The sequence below is a fragment of the Pseudophryne corroboree genome, chromosome 12, assembly GCF_028390025.1.
Source record: "Pseudophryne corroboree isolate aPseCor3 chromosome 12, aPseCor3.hap2, whole genome shotgun sequence".
Taxonomy (NCBI): Eukaryota; Metazoa; Chordata; class Amphibia; order Anura; family Myobatrachidae; genus Pseudophryne; species Pseudophryne corroboree.
In genome coordinates, this window is record NC_086455.1 from 125,916,480 (window position 1) to 125,939,538 (window position 23,059).

The window sequence follows — 23,059 nt, forward strand, 5'->3', positions numbered from 1 at the left end:
AGAAAAACGCAGGCATGCCAGGAAAAACGCAGGCGTGGCTGGCCGAACGCAGGGCGTGTTTGTGACGTCAAAACAGGAACTGAACAGTCTGAAGTGATCGCAAGCGCTGAGTAGGTCTGGAGCTACTCTAAAACTGCACAACATTTTTTTGCAGCCGCTCTGCGATCCTTTCGTTTGCACTTCTGCTAAGCTAAAATACACTCCCAGTGGAAGGCGGCATAGCGTTTGCACGGCTGCTAAAAACTGCTAGCGAGCGATCAACTCGGAATGACCCCCCAGGAGAGGCAGCCATGATGAGCACACTACAAAGGTTGCACTGTGGGGGAAAAAGCCATACAAGGACGCAAGGCACATATGGGAAAACTGACATGTGTGTACCATATATGAATAGATCAACATGTAGTACGTCCTGCTCATGGAGGAACCATCTGAGTCATACGGCATAGATAGCTGCTGGCAGGGTGTTCAAATTGAATGGACAATTCACTCATACAGTAAATTACATGATTATTACACGTACCAATGATTATGTGACCATGGAAAAGCAAAAATTGTAAGTGAAGTGCCTGTATATTCAGAAACCAAGGTGACTTGTAATAAGCGTAATCATTTATAGTGGGAAGAGCATTCATCTGTATAGTACACAAATTTTCTTTTGTTGATAACATCGCAACTTAATGATTAAAAGCATCAAGTTTAAATTTCACAATTTGCACATATATTATTTACAGGAGTTATAAATATATTAACAATATATTAATATATACTGTGCATAGTGCAGGCTTTAAGCAAATAGTTGCCCCCAAAATATGACTGTCCAGGTTCTACTTTTATTTGTAGAAGCTGTGTGATCCTCACTGACATTTCTATGTTTCCATATTTTCTAAATACAGGTTGAGTATCCCATATCCAAATATTCCGAAATACAGACTTTTTTGAGTGAGCGTGAGATAGTGAAATCTTTGTTTTTTGATGGCTCAATGTACTCAAACTTTGTTTAATACACAAAGCTATTAAAAATATTGTATTAAATGACCTTCAGGCTGTGTGTATAAGGTGTATATGTAACATAAATGCATTCTGTGCTTAGATTTAGGTCCCATCACCATGATATCTCATTATGGTATGCAATTATTCCAAAATACGGAAAAATAAAATATCCAAAATACCTCTGGTCCCAAGCATTTTGGATAAGGGATACTCAACCTGTACTGCATACCAAACCTCAACTTTTATTATCCAGATAGTGAAAGCTGAGGGCAGGGGCGGATTGGGATGGAAGCAGCCTTAATATAGGTCTGTTCAAAGTGGGGGGCGGAAAACTTACTCATGGGGCCTGATTCTGAGTTGGATGCAGTCGCTGCCTTTCTTGCATCTGCGACTTTATGCTTATGCTGCTACAAAGCCCTTCAATGGAATACAACCGCGTATCTGAAGTGCAAGGACTGAGACACCCACTGTCAGTGTCTACAGACACTGCAATCATGCTTTGTCTATCTTTAGACACATGCTACGCGCAGATCATCCATATTAGCATGGCCTCCAATGTCAGCAATTTGGCATCTCTATACACAACCACTTTCAGCAACATGCCCATAGTACATTACATCTGGGTCTGTAACCGGCTAACACATTTCTAATACACTTCCTTGTGCGTGCATCTGAATCTCTACTGCGACTCTCTATGAAGACTATCAGGATGCATGTGCGGTGCAACTCTAATGCATATGTAGATGAAACCCATTGCACAAGAAAAAAAACACAAACACATTGGCCCCACAGTTAAAAATAAAACACATTGGCCCCCACAGTTAAAAATAAAACACATTGGCCCCCACAGGAAAAAAAAACATATTGGTCCTGATAGAAAAAAAAACACAAATGGGAAAACAGAACAAACAAATAGCAACTGAGAAAGCCCCAAACTTTTTTCTTTCTTGCCTATTTGATTCATGTGAGGGAATAATAAAATGCTTATATTTATAAAGCAGCATCATCATCATCATCACAGTCAGCGAAGATGGGCATTGTATTTCCACCAAGATAAGATCGTCCCTACCTGCGAGGAGTCACCAGTTGGAGCAACACAGCATCTATAGTTCTCTATCATATAGGTGTTACACTGCCAGGCACCCTGCCAGCACACCTACATACAAACATAGCACTGGCTCAGCCTCCCCACCCCATGAGATGATACAGTAGTAGTAGTAGTAGTAGTAGTCATAGTAGTAGTAGTAAGATGTACAGTACATCGGAAATATGAGGAACAATGATCGCAGAAAGGAACATCAGGTACTAGGTGTATGAGAGGTGGCTATAGGGAGCAGGAATAGAAGGTACAATGGGGGGAAGATGGTGTTATTTGATACAGGAAGTACAGTATGGTGCAGCAGGAACATAGAGTAGGGAAAAATAAGAATTTACTTACCGATAATTCTATTTCTCATAGTCCGTAGTGGATGCTGGGGACTCCGAAAGGACCATGGGGAATAGCGGCTCCGCAGGAGATTGGGCACAAAAGTAAAAGCTTTAGGACTACCCGGTGTGCACTGGCTCCTCCCCCTATGACCCTCCTCCAAGCTTCAGTTAGGATACTGTGCCCGGACGAGCGTACACAATAAGGAAGGATTTTGAATCCCGGGTAAGACTCATACCAGCCACACCAATCACACCGTACAACTTGTGATCTAACCCCAGTTAACAGAGGAGCCTCTGAAAAGATGGCTCACAACAATAATAACCCGATTTTTGTAACAATAATTATGTACAAGTATTGCAGACAATCCGCACTTGGGATGGGCGCCCAGCATCCACTACGGACTATGAGAAATAGAATTATCGGTAAGTAAATTCTTATTTTCTCTGACGTCCTAGTGGATGCTGGGGACTCCGAAAGGACCATGGGGATTATACCAAAGCTCCCAAACGGGCGGGAGAGTGCGGATGACTCTGCAGCACCGAATGAGAGAACTCCAGGTCCTCCTCAGCCAGGGTATCAAATTTGTAGAATTTAGCAAACGTGTTTGCCCCTGACCAAGTAGCTGCTCGGCAAAGTTGTAAAGCCGAGACCCCTCGGGCAGCCGCCCAAGATGAGCCCACTTTCCTTGTGGAATGGGCTTTTACAGATTTTGGCTGTGGCAGGCCTGCCACAGAATGTGCAAGCTGAATTGTACTACAAATCCAACGAGCAATAGTCTGCTTAGAAGCAGGAGCACCCAGCTTGTTGGGTGCATACAGGATAAACAGCGAGTCAGATTTTCTGACTCCAGCCGTCCTGGAAACATATATTTTCAGGGCCCTGACTACGTCCAGTAACTTGGAATCCTCCAAGTCCCTAGTAGCCGCAGGCACCACAATAGGCTGGTTTAAGTGAAATGCTGAAACCACCTTAGGGAGAAATTGAGGACGAGTCCTCAATTCTGCCCTGTCCGTATGAAAAATTAGGTAAGGGCTTTTATAGGATAAAGCCGCCAATTCTGAAACACGCCTGGCTGAAGCCAGGGCTAACAGCATTACCACTTTCCATGTGAGATATTTTAAGTCCACAGAGGTGAGTGGTTCAAACCAATGTGATTTTAGGAACCCCAAAACTACATTGAGATCCCAAGGTGCCACTGGAGGCACAAAAGGAGGCTGTATATGCAGTACTCCCTTGACAAACGTCTGAACTTCAGGAACTGAAGCTAGTTCTTTTTGGAAGAATATTGACAGGGCCGAAATTTGAACCTTAATGGACCCTAATTTTAGGCCCATAGACAGTCCTGTTTGCAGGAAATGCAGGAAACGACCCAGTTGAAATTCCTCTGTAGGGGCCTTCCTGGCCTCACACCACGCAACATATTTACGCCAAATACGGTGATAATGTTGCACAGTTACATCCTTCCTGGCTTTGATCAGGGTAGGGATGACTTCATCCGGAATGCCTTTTTCCTTCAGGATCCGGCGTTCAACCGCCATGCCGTCAAACGCAGCCGCGGTAAGTCTTGGAACAGACATGGTCCCTGCTGGAGCAGGTCCTTTCTTAGAGGTAGAGGCCACGGGTCTTCCGTGAGCATCTCTTGAAGTTCCGGGTACCAAGTCCTTCTTGGCCAATCCGGAGCCACGAGTATAGTCCTTACTCCTCTCCTTCTTATGATTCTCAGTACCTTGGGTATGAGAGGCAGAGGAGGGAACACATACACTGACTGGTACACCCACGGTGTTACCAGAGCGTCCACAGCTATTGCCTGAGGGTCCCTTGACCTGGCGCAATATCTGTCCAGTTTTTTGTTGAGGCGGGACGCCATCATGTCCACCTTTGGTTTTTCCCAACGGTTCACAATCATGTGGAAGACTTCTGGGTGAAGTTCCCACTCCCCCGGGTGGAGGTCGTGTCTGCTGAGGAAGTCTGCTTCCCAGTTGTCCACTCCCGGAATGAACACTGCTGACAGTGCTATCACATGATTTTCCGCCCAGCGATGAATCCTTGCAACTTCCGTCATTGCCCTCCTGCTTCTTGTGCCGCCCTGTCTGTTTACGTGGGCGACTGCCGTGATGTTGTCCGACTGGATCAACACTGGCTGACCCTGAAGCAGAGGCCTTGCCTGACTTAGGGCATTGTAAATGGCCCTTAGTTCCAGGATATTTATGTGAAGTGACGTTTCCATGCTTGACCACAAGCCCTGGAAATTTCTTCCCTGTGTGACTGCTCCCCAGCCTCTCAGGCTGGCATCCGTGGTCACCAGGACCCAGTCCTGAATGCCGAATCTGCGGCCCTCTAGAAGATGAGCACTCTGTAACCACCACAGGAGAGACACCCTTGTCCTTGGAGACAGGGTTATCCGCTGATGCATTTGAAGATGCGATCCGGACCATTTGTCCAGCAGATCCCACTGAAAAGTTCTTGCGTGGAATCTGCCGAATGGAATCGCTTCGTAAGAAGCCACCATTTTTCCCAGGACCCTTGTGCATTGATGCACTGACACTTGGCCTGGTTTTAGGAGGTCACTGACTAGGTCGGATAACTCCCTGGCTTTCTCCTCCGGGAGAAACACCTTTTTCTGTACTGTGTCCAGAATCATCCCTAGGAACAGCAGACGTGTCGTCGGAATCAGCTGCGATTTTGGAATATTTAGAATCCATCCGTGCTGTCGTAGTACTACTTGAGATAGTGCTACTCCGAACTCTAACTGTTCTCTGGACCTTGCCCTTATCAGGAGATCGTCCAAGTAAGGGATAATTAAGACGCCTTTTCTTCGAAGAAGAATCATCATTTCGGCCATTACCTTGGTAAAGACCCGGGGTGCCGTGGACAATCCAAACGGCAGCGTCTGAAACTGATAGTGACAGTTCTGTACCACAAACCTGAGGTACCCTTGGTGAGAAGGGCAAATTGGGACATGGAGGTAAGCATCCTTGATGTCCAGAGACACCATATAGTCCCCTTCTTCCAGGTTCGCTATCACTGCTCTGAGTGATTCCATCTTGAATTTGAACCTTTGTATGTAAGTGTTCAAGGATTTCAGATTTAAAATAGGTCTCACCGAGCCGTCCGGCTTCGGTACCACAAACAGCGTGGAATAATACCCCTTTCCCTGTTGTAGGAGGGGTACCTTGATTATCACCTGCTGGGAATACAGCTTGTGAATGGCTTCCAATACTGCCTCCCTGTCGGGGGGAGACGTTGGTAAAGCAGACTTCAGGAACCGGCGAGGGGGAGACGTCTCGAATTCCAATTTGTACCCCTGAGATACTACCTGATCCAGGGGTCCACTTGCGAGTGAGCCCACTGCGCGCTGAAATTCTTGAGACGGGCCCCCACCGTGCCTGAGTCCGCTTGTAAGGCCCCAGCGTCATGCTGAGGACTTGGCAGAAGCGGGGGAGGGCTTCTGTTCGTGGGAAGAGGCTGTCTGCTGCAGTCTTTTTCCCCTTCCTCTGCCCCGGGGCAGATATGAGTGGCCTTTTGCCCGCTTGCCCTTATGGGGACGAAAGGACTGAGCCTGAAAAGACGGTGTCTTTTTCTGCTGAGAGGTGACCTGGGGTAAAAAGGTGGATTTCCCAGCCGTTGCCGTGGCCACCAGGTCCGATAGACCGACCCCAAATAACTCCTTCCCTTTATATGGCAATACTTCCATATGCCGTTTGGAATCCGCATCACCTGACCACTGTCGCGTCCATAACCCTCTTCTGGCAGAAATGGACAGCGCACTTACTCTTGATGCCAGAGTGCAAATATCCCTCTGTGCATCTCGCATATATAGAAATGCATCCTTTAAATGCTCTATAGTCAATAATATATTGTCCCTGTCCAGGGTATCAATATTTTCAGTCAGGGAATCCGACCAAGCCACCCCAGCACTGCACATCCAGGCTGAGGCGATTGCTGGTCGCAGTATAATACCAGTATGTGTGTATATACTTTTTAGGATATTTTCCAGCTTCCTATCAGCTGGTTCCTTGAGGGCGGCCGTATCAGGAGATGGTAACGCCACTTGTTTTGATAAGCGTGTGAGCGCCTTATCTAGCCTAGGGGGTGTTTCCCAACGCGCCCTAACCTCTGGCGGGAAAGGGTATAATGCCAATAATTTTTTAGAAATTAGCAGTTTTTTATCGGGGGAAACCCACGCTTCATCACACACCTCATTTAATTCATCTGATTCAGGAAAAACTACGGGTAGTTTTTTCACACCCCACATAATACCCTTTTTTGTGGTACTTGTAGTATCAGAAATGTTCAAAACCTCCTTCATTGCCGTGATCATGTAACGTGTGGCCCTACTGGAAAATACGTTTGTTTCCTCACCGTCGACACTGGAGTCAGTGTCTGTGTCTGTGTCGACCATCTGAGGTAACGGGCGCTTTAGAGCCCCTGACGGTGTTTGAGACGCCTGTACAGGTATTAACTGATTTGCCGGCTGTCTCATGTCGTCAACAGTCTTTTGTAAAGTGCTGACACTATCACGTAATTCCTTCCATAAGACCATCCAGTCAGGTGTCGACTCCCTAGGGGGTGACATCACTAATACAGGCAATTGCTCTGCCTCCACACCATTTTCCTCCTCATACATGTCGACACAACGTACCGACACACAGCACACACACAGGGAATGCTCTGATAGAGGACAGGACCCCACTAGCCCTTTGGGGAGACAGAGGGAGAGTTTGCCAGCACACACCAGAGCGCTATATATATACAGGGATAACCTTATATAAGTGTTTCTCCCTGATATAGCTGCTGTATATATTTATCTGCCAAATTAGTGCCCCCCCTCTCTTGTTTTACCCTGTTTCTGTAGTGCAGGACTGCAGGGGAGAGTCAGGGAGCTTCCCTCCAACGGAGCTGTGAGGAAAAAATGGCGCCAGTGTGCTGAGGAGATAGGCTCCGCCCCCTTCTCGGCGGCCTTTCTCCCGCTTTTTTATGGAAAAATTGGCAGGGGTTAAATGCATCCATATAGCCCAGGAGCTATATGTGATGTATTTTTTGCCATATAAGGTGTTTTTATTGCGTCTCAGGGCGCCCCCCCCCCCCAGCGCCCTGCACCCTCAGTGACCGGAGTGTGAAGTGTGCTGAGAGCAATGGCGCACAGCTGCGGTGCTGTGCGCTACCTTATTGAAGACAGGACGTCTTCTGCCGCCGATTTTCCGGACCTCTTCAGTCTTCTGGCTCTGTAAGGGGGCCGGCGGCGCGGCTCTGGGACCCATCCATGGCTGGGCCTGTGATCGTCCCTCTGGAGCTAATGTCCAGTAGCCTAAGAAGCCCAATCCACTCTGCACGCAGGTGAGTTCGCTTCATCTCCCCTTAGTCCCTCGGTGCAGTGAGCCTGTTGCCAGCAGGTCTCACTGAAAATAAAAAACCTACTTTAAACTTTTACTCTAAGCAGCTCAGGAGAGCCCCTTAGTATGCACCCTTCTCGTTCGGGCACAAAAATCTAACTGAGGCTTGGAGGAGGGTCATAGGGGGAGGAGCCAGTGCACACCAGGTAGTCCTAAAGCTTTTACTTTTGTGCCCAGTCTCCTGCGGAGCCGCTATTCCCCATGGTCCTTTCGGAGTCCCCAGCATCCACTAGGACGTCAGAGAAAGTAGAGATGAGTAGGCAGGGCTTGACCAAGTAGATTGTAGGAGCAATAGGTATCTGTAGAGAGCAGTATGGATGAGTAGGTAGGGCTGATGAGCAGGTACAAATTACATGGAGTAGTAGGAACGATAAGTACAGATGGAGCCATCTTTATCTTGGCCTTTAATAGGATTAATTGAGCCAGGGCAGTCGGACCTAATCCCCTGCTGTAATGACTTAATCCCTTAATGTATTGTTCTCTCTGTATTTGTATTGCAACTGAGAACAATAGATGAAGGGTTTATGCTAATAAACCATGGTGTGCCTAGGCGCAGCAGAGAAGCCAAGATGACCATGGCTCCATCTGTAGGTAGACTATAGGGTACAGTTAGGATGAGTAAGTACGGCTGACTAAAAAGTATTGAGCAGTAGGGATGTGGTTTCTTTTTCAGAGCAGCACTAAGTCACTCATGTGACTGAGGGGGACATTTACTAAGCAGTGATAAGAGCGGAGAAGTGAGCCAGTGGAGAAGTGGCCCCATCAACCAATCAGCAGCTCTGTATCATTTTATAGTATGCCAATTATAGATGCTACTTCTGTGCTGATTGGTTGCCATGGCCAACTTCTCCACTGGCTCACTTCTCCGCTCTTATCATTGCTTAGTAAATGTCCCCCTGAGAACAAAAGGGAGCAGATGCAGCAAGAACATGCACAGGGCATGCACACTCCTCTTCTCCACCGCAGTCTATCACATGACATTGCAGGCACTAGTAGTATCAAATGGTCTTTGGTAGTCCATACTCTGTCTCCTGAATAATCATTAACACAGTGGATTCTGCACAAGACTTGGCAGTGGTGCAACTGACTAATCCTTATAGCAGCACTGCGTTACTTTTCATAATCATTTAATGCACAATAAAGAATCCCCTGCCTCTGGCTGCACAAAGGAAGTTAAGGGTTTTGGAAATGGTGTGTGTGTTGGGTGGGGGTGTCTGATACTAATGATGAGGCTGGAGAGGGAAGTGGAGGGGGGCTGCTGTGTGGTATTAAATGCACTTTATTTTCCTCTCTCCATATAGAACTAGCTGGGAGCCAGGATTTCAGCACCACATTCGTGGACAGCACCAGGGTTGGACAGTGCTTCCAGCTAACAGCACCAAAAAGTGCCACTTAGCGTTGCAGCCAGTTTAGCAATGATACAAGTCAGTTCAGGCAGGCGGGTAGTGTAAGCTAGCCCGGCAGGCAGGAGAATGAGACTGGCCAAGTGGGCACTTTCCCGCTTTCCCAATCCAGCCCTGGCTTCAAGGTGCCGAAGTGCGGAATGCTTTGCTTTACATATGACAGGATTGCATCCTTCATATGGAGGGCGATATCTGCTACGGTCCCTTTTGGATGATACTAAGTATTTGTGGATATTCCCTGAAAGTGGGTGTTTTCAGAGGATAAGCCGCAAATATTTAATGATAAATGGGCCCCTTACACTTTATAAGGCTGCCTACTATTAGCTGATAAGGATTGCAGCAGGGAGAGATTAGAGAAGTGTAGCAAGATGACTATTGATTACTGATTGTTATGTATTTTGTCAAGTTCATTTTTATCTTTTTTTATTTTATCGTTTTGATTATCTTTGTGTGTGAGTAATAAAATTTATTTTTTCTGTGGCTTCTGTCTTGTCTGTCATTTGTTTCTATTTGTCAGGTAGGCTAGTGGGGGGACTGAGGTAGGGGTAGATTTTTATAGTTTACCTGTGCCATAATATGCAAATTGTGTACAATTTAAGTCATCTCACCTGCCAGACGCACCTTCTTTGTTTGGGGGGATTTCTGGCAGGTTTTCCAGCAATTTGTGAAACCACAGCTTAATACATCTAACAATTTGTATCCTGATTCCTGAGCATGTAAAAAATCAGGATGGCAATTTGTGGCGATTGATTTTCTGTGGGTTTGTAAATTGCCCAAAAACAGGCTAAAACAAAGCTTCATAAATGTACCCTCTGATGGGGAAAGGGCATTTTGTAGAGTCATCACAAGTACAATGATAGTGGCTAAAAACTCCATATATTGCATATGCCTTTTCTTTGTAATACAGAAGGCTGGAATTACCATTACCAAGGCAGATGTACCAGAACCACCCCCACATGGATCGCCAGAAGCATATATGAAATAGAAGCATGTGGCTGCTTCTTACCTGTGTAGCTGTTGGTTGCTCGCTCCATGGTCGGACATATGCTGAGAGCGTGACTTTGGCTATGATGTTACAGTCCTGTGCCCCACTCCCAATCATGGGAGCAGGAGATGATGCCCCCACTTCCCTCCTGCTAAGGTAAGTGGAATTGGAGGTGGAAGCATCACCTAGGGTACCCCCAGAGCTGGCCCTGACTTTATCATCATCAAGCTACAGCACGTCCTGGAATTGCAAGTAACATAACATACTGTGCATAGTAACATAGTTTTTGAGGTTGAAAAAAGACAATTTGTCCATCAAGTTCAACCTATTTGTGGTCTCCTACTCTGTATTATTTTTAGGACTAGTTTAGTCTGTTGCTAATGTCGGCCGTTGTGTGTATTCCTTTTATTTTTTTAATAACTAGTACATAACTATGCACCATAACCCTGTATATCCTTATCCATTAGGTACTTATCTAGCCCATTCTTAAAAGTGTTGACCGAGTCCGCCATTACTACTCTCTCAGGCAGGGAATTCCAAACACGTATTGTCCTTACTGTGAAGAAACCTTTACGTCTCTGTCTCCCCTCTACTAACCTAAGCGGGTGTCCACGTGTCCTCTGTGTTAATCTTACCAAAAACAGATCCCCGCAAGCTCTGTGTATTGTGCCCTTATATATTTGTAAATGTTGATCATGTCCCCTCTTGGGGGTATATTTACTAACATTCGTAATTTTCGGAAAAAGGTCAAAGTTCAATCACGAATGACATCGAAAGTGTAAAACTGCAACTTTTTGAATTTATTACGACTAATTTACTAAGCTGTCGTATTCGGATTTTTCATTTGTTCCGATGTCGATGTCATTCGTGTTTTTTTTACCTTTTTTACGGCAGTGATTAGCAAAACACTGCCGACTTTTTCAAAATGAATCTCGGCCGGATCTGTGTGATCCGTGCTGGGTTTCATTTTATTTTTTATTTTTAAATAAACACTGTAAAACGGAGAAAAAAAATGCGTGGGGTCCCCCCTCCTAAGCATAACCAGCCTCGGGCTCTTTGAGCCGACCCTGGTTGCAGAAATATGGGGGGGAAAATGACAGGGGTTCCCCCATATTTAAGCAACCAGCATCGGGCTCTGCGCATGGTCCTGGTTCCAAAAATACGGGGGACAAAAAGAGTAGGGGTCCCCCGTATTTTTAAAACCAGCACCGGGCTCCACTAGCTGGACAGATAATGCCACAGCCGGGGGTCACTTTTATACAGTGCCCTGCGGCCGTGGCATCAAAAATCCAACTAGTCACCCCTGGCCGGGGTACCCTGGGGGAGTGGGGACCCCTTCAATCAAGGGGTCCCCCCCCCAGCCACCCAAGGGCCAGGGGTGAAGCCCGAGGCTGTCCCCCCCATCCAATTGGCTGCGGATGGGGGGCTGATAGCCTTTTGTGAAAATGAAAAGATATTGTTTTTAGTAGCAGTACTACAAGGCCCAGCAAGCCTCCCCCGCATGCTGGTACTTGGAGAACCACAAGTACCAGCATGCGGCGGAAAAACGGGCCCGCTGGTACCTGTAGTACTACTACTAAAAAAATACCCAAAAAAAGACAAGACACACACACCTTGAAAGTAAAGATTTATTACATACATCCACACAAACATACAAACATACTTACCTATGGCCCCACGCAGGTCGGTCCTCTTCTCCAGTAGAATCCAAGGGGTACCTGTTGAATAAATTATACTCACCAGCTCCAGGGTCCCAGTCTCCTCGTAGCATCCATTTGTAATCCACGTACTTGATTAAAATAAAAAAACGGAGAGCCGAGCCACGCACTGAAAGGGGACCCATGTTTGCACATGGGTCCCCTTTCCCCGAATGCCAGAAACCCACTCTGACTTCTGTCTAAGTGGGTTTCTTCAGCCAATCAGGGAGCGCCACGTTGTGGCACCCTCCTGATCGGCTGTGTGCTCCTGTACTGACTGACAGGCAGCACGCGGCAGTGTTACAATGTAGCGCCTATGCGCTCCATTGTAACCAATGGTGGGAACTTTCTGCTCAGCGGTGAGGTCACTTTTGGTCAACCGCAGGGCAGAAAGTTCCCACCATTGGTTACAATGGAGCGCATAGGCGCTACATTGTAACACTGCCGTGTGCCGCCTGTCATACAGTACAGGAGCACACAGCCGATCAGGAGGGTGCCACAACGTGGCGCTCCCTGATTGGCTGAAGAAACCCACTTAGACAGAAGTCAGAGTGGGTTTCTGGCAGTCGGGGAAAGGGGACCCATGTGCCAACATGGGTCCCCTTTCAGTGCGTGGCTCGGGTGTCCGTTTTTTTCTATTTTATTCAAGTACGTGGATTACAAATGGATGCTACGAGGAGCCTGGGACCCTGGAGCTGGTGAGTATAATTTATTCAACAGGTACCCCTTGGATTCTACTGGAGAAGAGGACCGACCTGCGTGGGGCCATAGGTAAGTATGTTTGTATGTTTGTGTGGATGTATGTAATAAATCTTTACTTTCAAGGTGTGTGTGTCTTGTCTTTTTTTGGGTATTTTTTTAGTAGTAGTACTACAGGTACCAGCGGGCCCGTTTTTCCGCCACATGCTGGTACTTGTGGTTCTCCAAGTACCAGCATGCGGGGGAGGCTTGCTGGGCCTTGTAGTACTGCTACTAAAAACAATATCTTTTCATTTTCACAAAAGGCTATCAGCCCCCCATCCGCAGCCAATTGGATGGGGGGGGACAGCCTCGGGCTTCACCCCTGGCCCTTGGGTGGCTGGGGGGGGGACCCCTTGATTGAAGGGGTCCCCACTCCCCCAGGGTACCCCGGCCAGGGGTGACTAGTTGGATTTTTGATGCCACGGCCGCAGGGCACTGTATAAAAGTGACCCCCGGCTGTGGCATTATCTGTCCAGCTAGTGGAGCCCGGTGCTGGTTTTAAAAATACGGGGGACCCCTACTCTTTTTGTCCCCCGTATTTTTGGAACCAGGACCAGGCGCAGAGCCCGATGCTGGTTGCTTAAATATGGGGGAACCCCTGTCATTTTCCCCCCCATATTTCTGCAACCAGGGTCGGCTCAAAGAGCCCGAGGCTGGTTATGCTTAGGAGGGGGGACCCCACGCATTTTTTTTCTCCGTTTTACAGTGTTTATTTAAAAAAAAAAAAAAATGAAACCCAGCACGGATCACACAGATCCGGCCGAGATTCATTTTGAAAAAGTCGGCAGTGCACGGATCTCATGGATCCCTGCATGCCTATACAATCACGGATTAAAAAAGCAGGTCTGTTTTTTTTTAGCACTTTTTTACGAGTTGTAATTTTTCACGGCAGTGTTTTATTTTTTTTTGGCTTTGCACTTCTTAGTAAATGACCGAGATTCATACTTAAACAGCCGCGTTTTGACCGATGGTGTATTCATTCGTAATTATTTTCATGGACTACCCAAAAATTACGAATGCCCTCATCACTGCCGTGATTTGAGTTTAGTAAATTACCGAGATGACACTTTGATGAAAAAACGGCATCTCGGTCAAAATCGGGACCTTAGTAAATATACCCCTTAGTCTCCTCTTTTCCAGTGTAAACATGCCAAGCCTTGCAAGCCTGTCCTCGTATTCCAGCGTCTCCATCCCCTTAATTAGTTTGGTCACCCGCGTCTGAAACTTTTCTAGTTCCAAGATATCCTTTTTGTAGTATGGTGCCCAAAATTGTGCACAGTATTCAAGAAGTGGCCTCACTAGGGATTTACATAATGGGAGTATAACATTCTCATCCCTTGCGTCAATTACCCACTTTATACATGCTAATACCTTGTTAGCCTTCTTTGCTGCAATCCTACTTTGGGTACTGCTGCTTAGTTTGCTATCTAAGTCTTTTTTCAGTACAGAATCACATAATTTTACCCCATTTAGTATGAAGGTGTTATATGTCTGTATTGAAACTCATTCTCCATTTTGCTGCCCATGCTTCCAGTTTGACTAAGTTGTTCTGAAGAGACTCAGCATCTCCCTCCGTATGTATAACCTTACACAATTTGGTATCATCTGCAAAAATTTACACCATGCTATCCTGATGCGTGACTTCTGACCTAATGTGCTACCTTTACCTTCTTCTTCACTGCCCTCCCTAGATCTAGGATGTGTCACTGAGTGAGACTGTGGCACAGACATACTGCAGTACATATATACACCACTGTGTCACCACTGCTGGGTACTACAGTATATACAGTACATCCCACTGCAACCACTGTGAGTATGTGCAGGTGTGTGCTCCAGATACTGCACACCACCTGCATTAACCTGCTCCTGGCTCTATCTGTCATACTTTATGTTCCTGCATTGTGTTTTTGCTGCATTAACCTTGTGTTGATTAGCATACTGCGTTCTACATGGTTAATAAACCAAACTCTGGTTAACCTATTCATTGCATGGACTGCCTTCCAATCATCCAATAGTGTAACTCCATTTATTTGGCACACCACAAAACATATAAAAACATGTAAAAACATATCTACATAAAACAGAGGGAGTTTGGTGGGTCTCTCACCATCAAGAATGGTCTACAGTGCAAGTAGACAATTACAGCAAGATCTTTATAACAAAAGCGCCAGGCGTACTCGGAACAAGCTGCCCGTCAGAATGGTGATCCTCCAACAAGGACATTTACGGCTTAAGGAATGTAAGTGGAACGCATTACGAACATCTAAGGACTTAAAATTAATTTCCGGGACGTGATGCAAAGTTGGGACGCACCACTTTTGATCAGCGTGAGAAGTGGAAGCCAGATGATGACTTCTGATTTCCTGCAATGCTGATGTCTTCCGGCGGGCCGCGGATGACAACTTCCAGTCTCTAAAAACTTTATTGGGAATGACGTGATATTGTTTAAATTTGAGAAGAGCAGTAGGAAATACCAGAGTGGATGGATTAAGTAGGGACATTTTATAGGGGAATATAATTGTTTTAGAATATAGGAGATCCATGTCTGGAAATAGGTTTTACACACTTAATATAGGCTATGGGTATAAATATGGGTATTCAGTACAACCCTCCACATGCTTTAAAAAAGACACCGTAGTGTTGAAACGTGTTGGCAAGGACTCATTAACAGGGGATGTTGGAGGATCACTATTCTGATGGGCAGCTTGTTCCATGGACAACTGCCGCTTTTGTTATCAAGATCTTGCTGTAATTGTCTGCTTGCACTGTAGACCATTCTTGATGGTGAGAGACCAACCAAACCCCCTCTGTTTTATGTACATATGTTTTTATATGTTTTTATATGTTTTGTGGTGTGCCAAATAAATGGTGTTACACTATTGGAGGATTTTCGGTTTTCCCCCATACATCGTTGTGATAAGGATATTCGATTGGAGGAGTTTTAAAAGCAGCCATCATTGTTGGGTTGTACCCGCTCCTTGACAGACATATGTTGTGTACTTTAAGTAGACGACGGATATTGGTACAAGGCTCACCTATCATGAGTAGCTTAACACTAAATGCTTTCTGAATGTATTACAAAACAATTTTTTTTCCGTTTGTGTTTTTCATATTTGAGTGCATAAATGGAATATAATACGAGCGCCTTTGGACCCATTTGTGAATTGTAAATTGTTTTAAGGTTTTTAAGTGTGTGGGGACACTTCTTTCCATTCGGACCACAGGGCAGCCGTTGGCGCATTTTATTTTTCTACTTCTTTGTGCCGCACTGTATCACACAGGCGAAGGCATCTATACCAGATTCCTCCTTCTGCATTATCATATGTAAGCATCACTGCCACTTCCAAGGACACAGTAGCTATGCTAACTCCATCCATATCCAAATCGGGATCATTGTTTACACAGTATATATACATATCTGCGTGAGGGGAAAGATTGGGAGGGCATTATATTTTGCATGTAGCATAGGTCAAATGTGTTTCAAAGCATTTTTGTTCCTACGTAGAATAGGTTAAACAGAAAAACAAACACCTGCTCCCTCCAGGAGGACTGACTAATGCAGTTAGTCACCCTCCCCAGCAAACAGGACGGCTGAGCTGTTTCCCAGCTTGCAATACATTCACTTGTAGCTTGGACCTATGAAAAATAAGTGATGGCTTTACTAACAACAATTCACACATCAACTTGCAACATGTCACCTCACACACACAGCCGTCTGTAGCCACTTCACACAAAGTACTGAAACAGCGAGTCTGAATCTGTCACCTTGCTCAGGTGTATCTACGGTATATACTGAAATATAAAGCTGTAAACCCTGGTGAAGAGTTTGATTCCTCTACGAAATAGTGTTACTTAGATCATACTTGCCCACTCCCCTAGAACTGCTGGCTCCCAAAAATCAGGTTGCACTCCTGGCCATCCAGAAAAGTGGGCAAGTCTCCCGCGACTTGCTCACACCCCCAGCAACTCTCCCGCACTAACCCCCGCAGCCGCCTACACCGAGAGGAAAAGTGGAGGGGGTTTTGCTCCGTCCTGCCCCACCCTTTGCTATGAAATGTCAGTAATGTGGGCACTGCATTGCAGGGGGAGGGGCCACAATGACGTGATCGCATCACCACACCCCCGGTTGTCCCTTTTTCCGCCCCCTGTTGAGCTGACCTGGCTGCACCCCCACCAGAGAGATAATGTAGGACAGTGAAGGACACACTGATGGTAACTCTTACACTGGAATGTGGCAACAAGATATGGACAAATCTATTGGGCGTATTCTAAAATTACAAACATGAGAGATTCAAGCGTCAATGCAATTATCATCTGTAGCCTTACAGCCCGTCAGACTAGAGATGCGTGCAGCCGCAGAACCCCTTGTTTTGGGATTGATTCTAAACCATCATGTTTTGTTTTCAAAACTGATGTTTTGGGTTTGGTTTTGAATCAGGGTTTCTTTTCAAATGAATAAAAACAGCTAAAATGATGTAACTTGCACCTACTTTTGTTCATACAGTATTATTAACATCAATAACATTATTTTCCACACATTTCAAATCAATTTTGCCTACCTCACCATACACTCACCTGAAGTGAAATGGCACCTGAGGAAGGGACTTATATGCAATTCACAACCCTATATTCAGTTGTTAAACCAAGTTCCAAACTCATGGAAAGACCCAACTCGGGACTTAGGGGGTGATTCAGATCTAATCCCTGCTGTGCGTTTTCGCATAGCCGGTGATCAGCGATAGACTGCGCATGCATATGCACCACAATGCACACGCTTGTTACCACAACAACAGGCATTGCCGACCAGCGACAGAATGGTGCAAAAATTCTGTTCGCACGGCCGTTCTCAAGGTGATTGACAGGGGTGTGGTATGGAAGGTAGATAGTAACTAGGTCGACAGTGTCTAGGTCAACCACTATTGGTCGACAGTAACTAGGTCGACATGGTCTCTATGTCGACAGGGTCTTTAGGTCGACATGGTCTAGGTTGACAGGTCAAAAGGTAGACATGAGTTTTTTATGTTTTTTTGGTGTTGTTTTCTCCGTAGAGTGACCGGGAACCCCAATTAGTGCACCGCGTCCCCGCTGCGCTCGGTACAGGTTACCGTTCCCAAATGTAGTCCACGTGGATCGTTAAGTATGAAAAGGTTAATAAAAAGAAAAAATCGTGAAAAACTCATGTCAACCTTTTGACCTGTCGACCTAGAACATGTCGACCTAGAGACCCTGTCAACCTAGAAACCCTGTTGACCTAGTTACTGTCGACCAATAGTGGTCGACCTACATAGTGTCAACCTAGTTACTGTCGACCTAGAGACCGGATCCCGATTGACAGGAAGAGGCCATTTGTGGGTGGTAAGTGACCATTTACTGGGAGTGTCAGGGAAAACGCAGGCGTTCCAAAGCATTTTAAGGGAGGGTATGTGATATCAGCTCTGGCCCCGATCAGCCTGTTCTCATCGCACTGGTGGAGTAAGTCCTGGGCTGCTCAGAGACTGCACACACTGGATTTTTACAGCTTGGCATACACATGGGACCGCACACTTGCACAGCGAATTTACACTCCCCTTGGGCGGCGACTATCTGAAAGCAGGACAGCAAATTTAGCAGCCCAGCAATCAGGTCTAAATTACCTCCTAAGTCCACTTAGATCCCAAAAAGTGGGTGTGGAAACCCAAAGTCTGGGTGTGTTCGGATTTCAACAAAATTGTACCACTCATCTCAGACACATTCTTCTTTTATTGCACTCGGTGGAGAGATCTTTAGATGCTCTCCTAGATATTTAGCAGCCCAGGCTACTATAAACTTGTGTACACATTTTGGGCCCAGTTCAAAGATGCCCACATAATATATACAATACGTGCAAAAGGTTTAGGCAGGTGTGGAAAAAATGCTGCAACGTAAGAATGCTTTCAAATTTATTCTGCAGCAGGACAATGACCCCAAACATACAGCCAATGTTATTAATAACTATCTTCAGTGAAAAGAAGAACAAGGAGTCCTGGAAGTGATGATATGGTCCCTACAGAGCCCTGATCTCAATATCAACAAGTCTGTCTAGGATTACATGAAGAGACAGAAGGATTTGAGCAAGCTACATCCACAGAATATCTGTGGTTACTTTTCCAAGATGTTTGGAACAACCTCCCTGTCAAGTTCCTTCAAAAACTGTGTGCAAGTGTACCTAGAAGGATTGATGCTGTTTTGAAGGCAAAGGGTGGTCACACCAAATATTGATTTGACTTAGATTTTTCTTCTGTCCATTCACTTTCCATTTTGTTACTTGATAAAAATAAATTACTAATACCCCTTTCACATCGCACAAATAACCCGGTATCGACACGGCATATTGCCGTATCGAAACGGGTCAGTGTGCGATGTGAAAGCTCCTTTGCTGAATTAGCAGGTCGCCTGACCCGGTAATTTAACCCGGTAAAAAAGAAGGGTTATTACCGGGTTGAATACTGGGTCAGGTGCAGTGTGAATGGGAGCCGCGTCGATGCGACACGGCTCCCATTCACAGCATAGGGAGAGGCAGCGCAGGAGATGAGCTCATCTCCCAGCACCGCCTCCACCCCCGCCCCTGCTGCTGCTGCGCCCCCCGCTGCTATGGCAACCGACCAGGTATATTGCCGGGTCGGAAAGCCAGCAAAGGAGCGCAAGTGCCGGATCCCACCCGGTAAGGACACGTTTCTCTTACCGGATGGGATCCGGCATTTGCGATCTGAAAGCAGTATAACACTTCTATTTTTGAAAGCATTTTTACTTTGCAGCATTTTTTCCACGCCTGCCTAAATCTTTTGCACAGTACTGTACCTCTACATTATGTTTTATGAATGTATATTATGCCATTACATTTTTGCTTATTTTTCTATAAATTGTGAAGCAAGTGTAATTTATTTTGTGCCCATTTATTGTTTGTCCATTATAGAAGTTAATATATTTCCAGGACAATGTGATATTATATAAATGTTTAATAATTTTAATAAAACCACTTGGTATTTTATCATACCCAAGTGGAATGGACATTCTCATACAAGAATACTATAATACTATATTAGTGGTTTTAAAACACCTTAGTTAACGCTGTACATATAACCTGTTACTCCAGATATTTAACATCCTCACTACAATACACTCATTGCCGCAAAAAATATTTGTCTACTGCACAGGTTCTCAAACTTGGTCCTCAGGACCCCAAACGGTTCATGTTTTGCAGATCACCTGTAGATTTTTTAAATGTGACAGTTGGTGATACACAGAGCAGCTGCTGGGTAACATGGAAAACATGAACCATGTGGGGTCCTGAGGACCAAGTTTGAGAACCATTGGTCTACAGTATTTTTGTTACTACAGTCTCTGTAACAGTTGGCAGTCAGTGACTTGCACAAAGCAAAAACATTCTGCTGTACTTGTCATTAGCACCACCACTTGCCTAGATTGTGATATCAAGTGGTATATTTGTTTAAAAGCTTGAAATCTAGAAACGGGCACATATTTTATCGCACAGGAAGAGAGCCCATTCTTGCATACAGGGCCGTCGAGAGTAAGGATGGGCCTGGGCACTTGGGGGTGAAAGGTCAGGGAGGCGTGACCATGACCCCCCTCTCAGTGCCACTGCTGGCACATTACCAAAGAGCTCTTCAGCTATCTTCAGTCATTCATACGCCAAGAATGGGAATAAAATATGTTAGTGTGTCCCCAGTTACACTGTGTCTGTATTAATGAATTTAATTAAATTGTCACCAAAAATCTTTTTAACAATTCAAATAATAATATTTGATCAGAATATCGCAGAAGTTTCTTTTTATTTTTTCGGAAAAAACCAAGAGCCACCTACAGTTGTTCTATAAAACAATTCCAGTAAAATATCTGAATCGTGGAACTGCCCTACAGTACCTGATTATAATTGGCTAGAGTATTGGCAGAAGTAGGTTGACCAGTGATCAGAATTCTCAAGACTATCCATTAAGACACTTTCTGACCATGTTCTAGTGTATTGTCTGATTGTGTATTCAGTGCTGCCAGCGGAAGTGTGAAAAAAAAGGCCAATTACTTATGGTAAATGTGGAAATGAATAAACAATGGAAAGCTCCTAAATTTATTCCCAAACGCCATGCAAGATTCACAAGAACAATAAGCATGATTTCTAAACACAAACTACTGTACCATGAAAAGTGCGACATTATACTGATTTGGAACAAAGCAATATTGAAATAAAATCTAGAAATACTTTGAATTGGATACTTAAGAATGTGCAAAAGTTATCCACCAACATGCATGGATAAAGGTGTGTACACACGGTGAGATGTATCTTTTCGATTTTGATTATATAGTCAACATAGCAAGGAAAGTTAGTGCAATTCGCACTGTTTAGCCAGCTGAAATATCGATGCGCACTCCCGCGGGGTCGGTATCGCAAGGAAAGATAGGCTGTGCAGGCAGGTCAACTTTGCCTATATAGTGTACAGTACAATCTAGTACATACTGTAGTATATTCAGAATTGGCACTAATGCCTCATACACACTAGATGAGAAAGTAAAAGATATCGCTCAGAAGGGCCAATCTGAGTGATATCTTTTACTATCTCGTCTAGAGTGTACACTCAACATCATTAACGATGCGCGCTCCCAAATTGGGATCAAATTCAGGAAATGTGTTCATTACTGCAGTAAATCCACTTTGATTAATAGGGGTTCTGACTCTACATAATGCCTGTAATAGCGGCATTGTGTAGCGGGGGTGGGTCCGCAATGACGCTACTTTTACGGACACGCCCCCGATCAGCCCCTACCTAGCATTACCCCTCCATTATGCCCTCAATATGCTGAGCCTTGCCGAGCTGGTGAGGAGGCAGCTAGAATATCGGCAGGTATGGCACAGCATGCTGGCTACCGGCATCGGTAAGTGTGTATGCATTTGTGGATGCCGCCCCTCCCTACGCCCCGCCGGGTCCCATTGCCTGCGATGCCACTGGGTACACACATTGTATAGTGTGTACCCAGATAAGCATCAGATCCTGTGTATATTGCTTGTAAAATCTTTAGCTGGATAATATCATGGTTTTTATTTATTAAGCTTTATGTCAATACAGTCGGATACAAGCTCATTATACATCTCAACAATTCTCAGCTGATGTTTATTTCCTGAGATAAGGACCTTACAGCATAGTCAAATTACTTACTATTCAATTGTGCAGATAAAGCAATAGATTTTTCCCTCTTGAATAAGTGAAACCTTGAAGCTGAATGTTATACCTTGATACTTAGCGGACTTTAAATGTTATCAAATTTTACTTCCCTGTGTTTTTCCGAGAATAATACAAAACATATGACAGTTGCTAAGAACTGGAAGCGACTCAGCTTATGAAAAATGCATAATACTAAGCGTCCTCATTTTAAATGCTGCATTGTAAATTATTTGACTTTTTTGCATGCCTCACATCAGAGGTGATTGCTGATCACTCAGTTGTATTGTTCGTCGTGATTAAATCATTGTCAGTTACTAACCTTTTCTTTATCAGGTGTGCCAGCTATATTATGTGAAATATTCTAGAACGCTTTTGAGGTCCCCTGGGGGTAGAAATAAAAACTAAGGTTCTAGAGGATGCACACAGCGCAGTAATCCTTCTACGCTCTTTGATACTGATGGAGTTAGAAAGCCTTTGGGAATGTCACTCGCAAACCTTAAAACAGTAAATCTAAAGTCTGTATCTTGATGGAAAAGAGAACCGGACGTGTACTGTCTCATCTGTGAATAGGAGATGCGGCTTGCATGGAGCAAGAGTTGGAAAGATTTGTTTGTTTTAGCCTATTTGTAAATAGCACCATACTTTGGGGGACATTTACTAAGCAGTGATAAGAGCGGAGAAGTGAGCCAGTGGAGAAGTTGCCCCATCAACCAATCAGCACTGTAGTAACATCTATAATTTGCATACTATAAAATTATACATAGCTGCTGATTGGTTGATGGGGAAATTTCTCCGCTGGCTCACTTCTCCGCTCTTATCACTGCTTAGTAAATGTACCCCTTTAAATGTTATCAATAGGCCACAAAAGGTAGAAAACAGAAATGTATATAAAAAAGGTAATGTGATACAAAGGTGGGTGCACATCAGAACAATGGCCAGTCGGGCCAGACCATCCTCAATAGGCTGTACACATCAGGTGATTTAATGAACGATGGCCCCCTCCTCTCCACGCGCCGGAGCCTACTGCACATTCGCAGGTCTCTGGAAACATGGCGTCTGCCATGTTACCGAGACAAAATTTGTTCTGCGCATGAGCGGCGGCCATTTTGGTGGTTCATTTTTTCCGGCTGCATCTCCCGACGCTGAACTTCGGAGAGGTGAGTATTAAAGTATGGGTGCAATGTGTGGTGTGTGCCCCCCCCCCCCCCATCCCCTGTACCCAGGGGCCCG

General features: G+C 45.1%; 1 protein-coding gene across 6 annotated transcripts in view; it reads right to left on the reverse strand.

Moving 5' to 3' along the window:
* SLC35F4 (solute carrier family 35 member F4) overlaps nucleotides 1-23,059 on the reverse strand; it is a 402,934-nt gene that overhangs the window by 123,261 nt on the left and 256,614 nt on the right. The gene's annotated exons all lie outside the window — the stretch shown is intronic.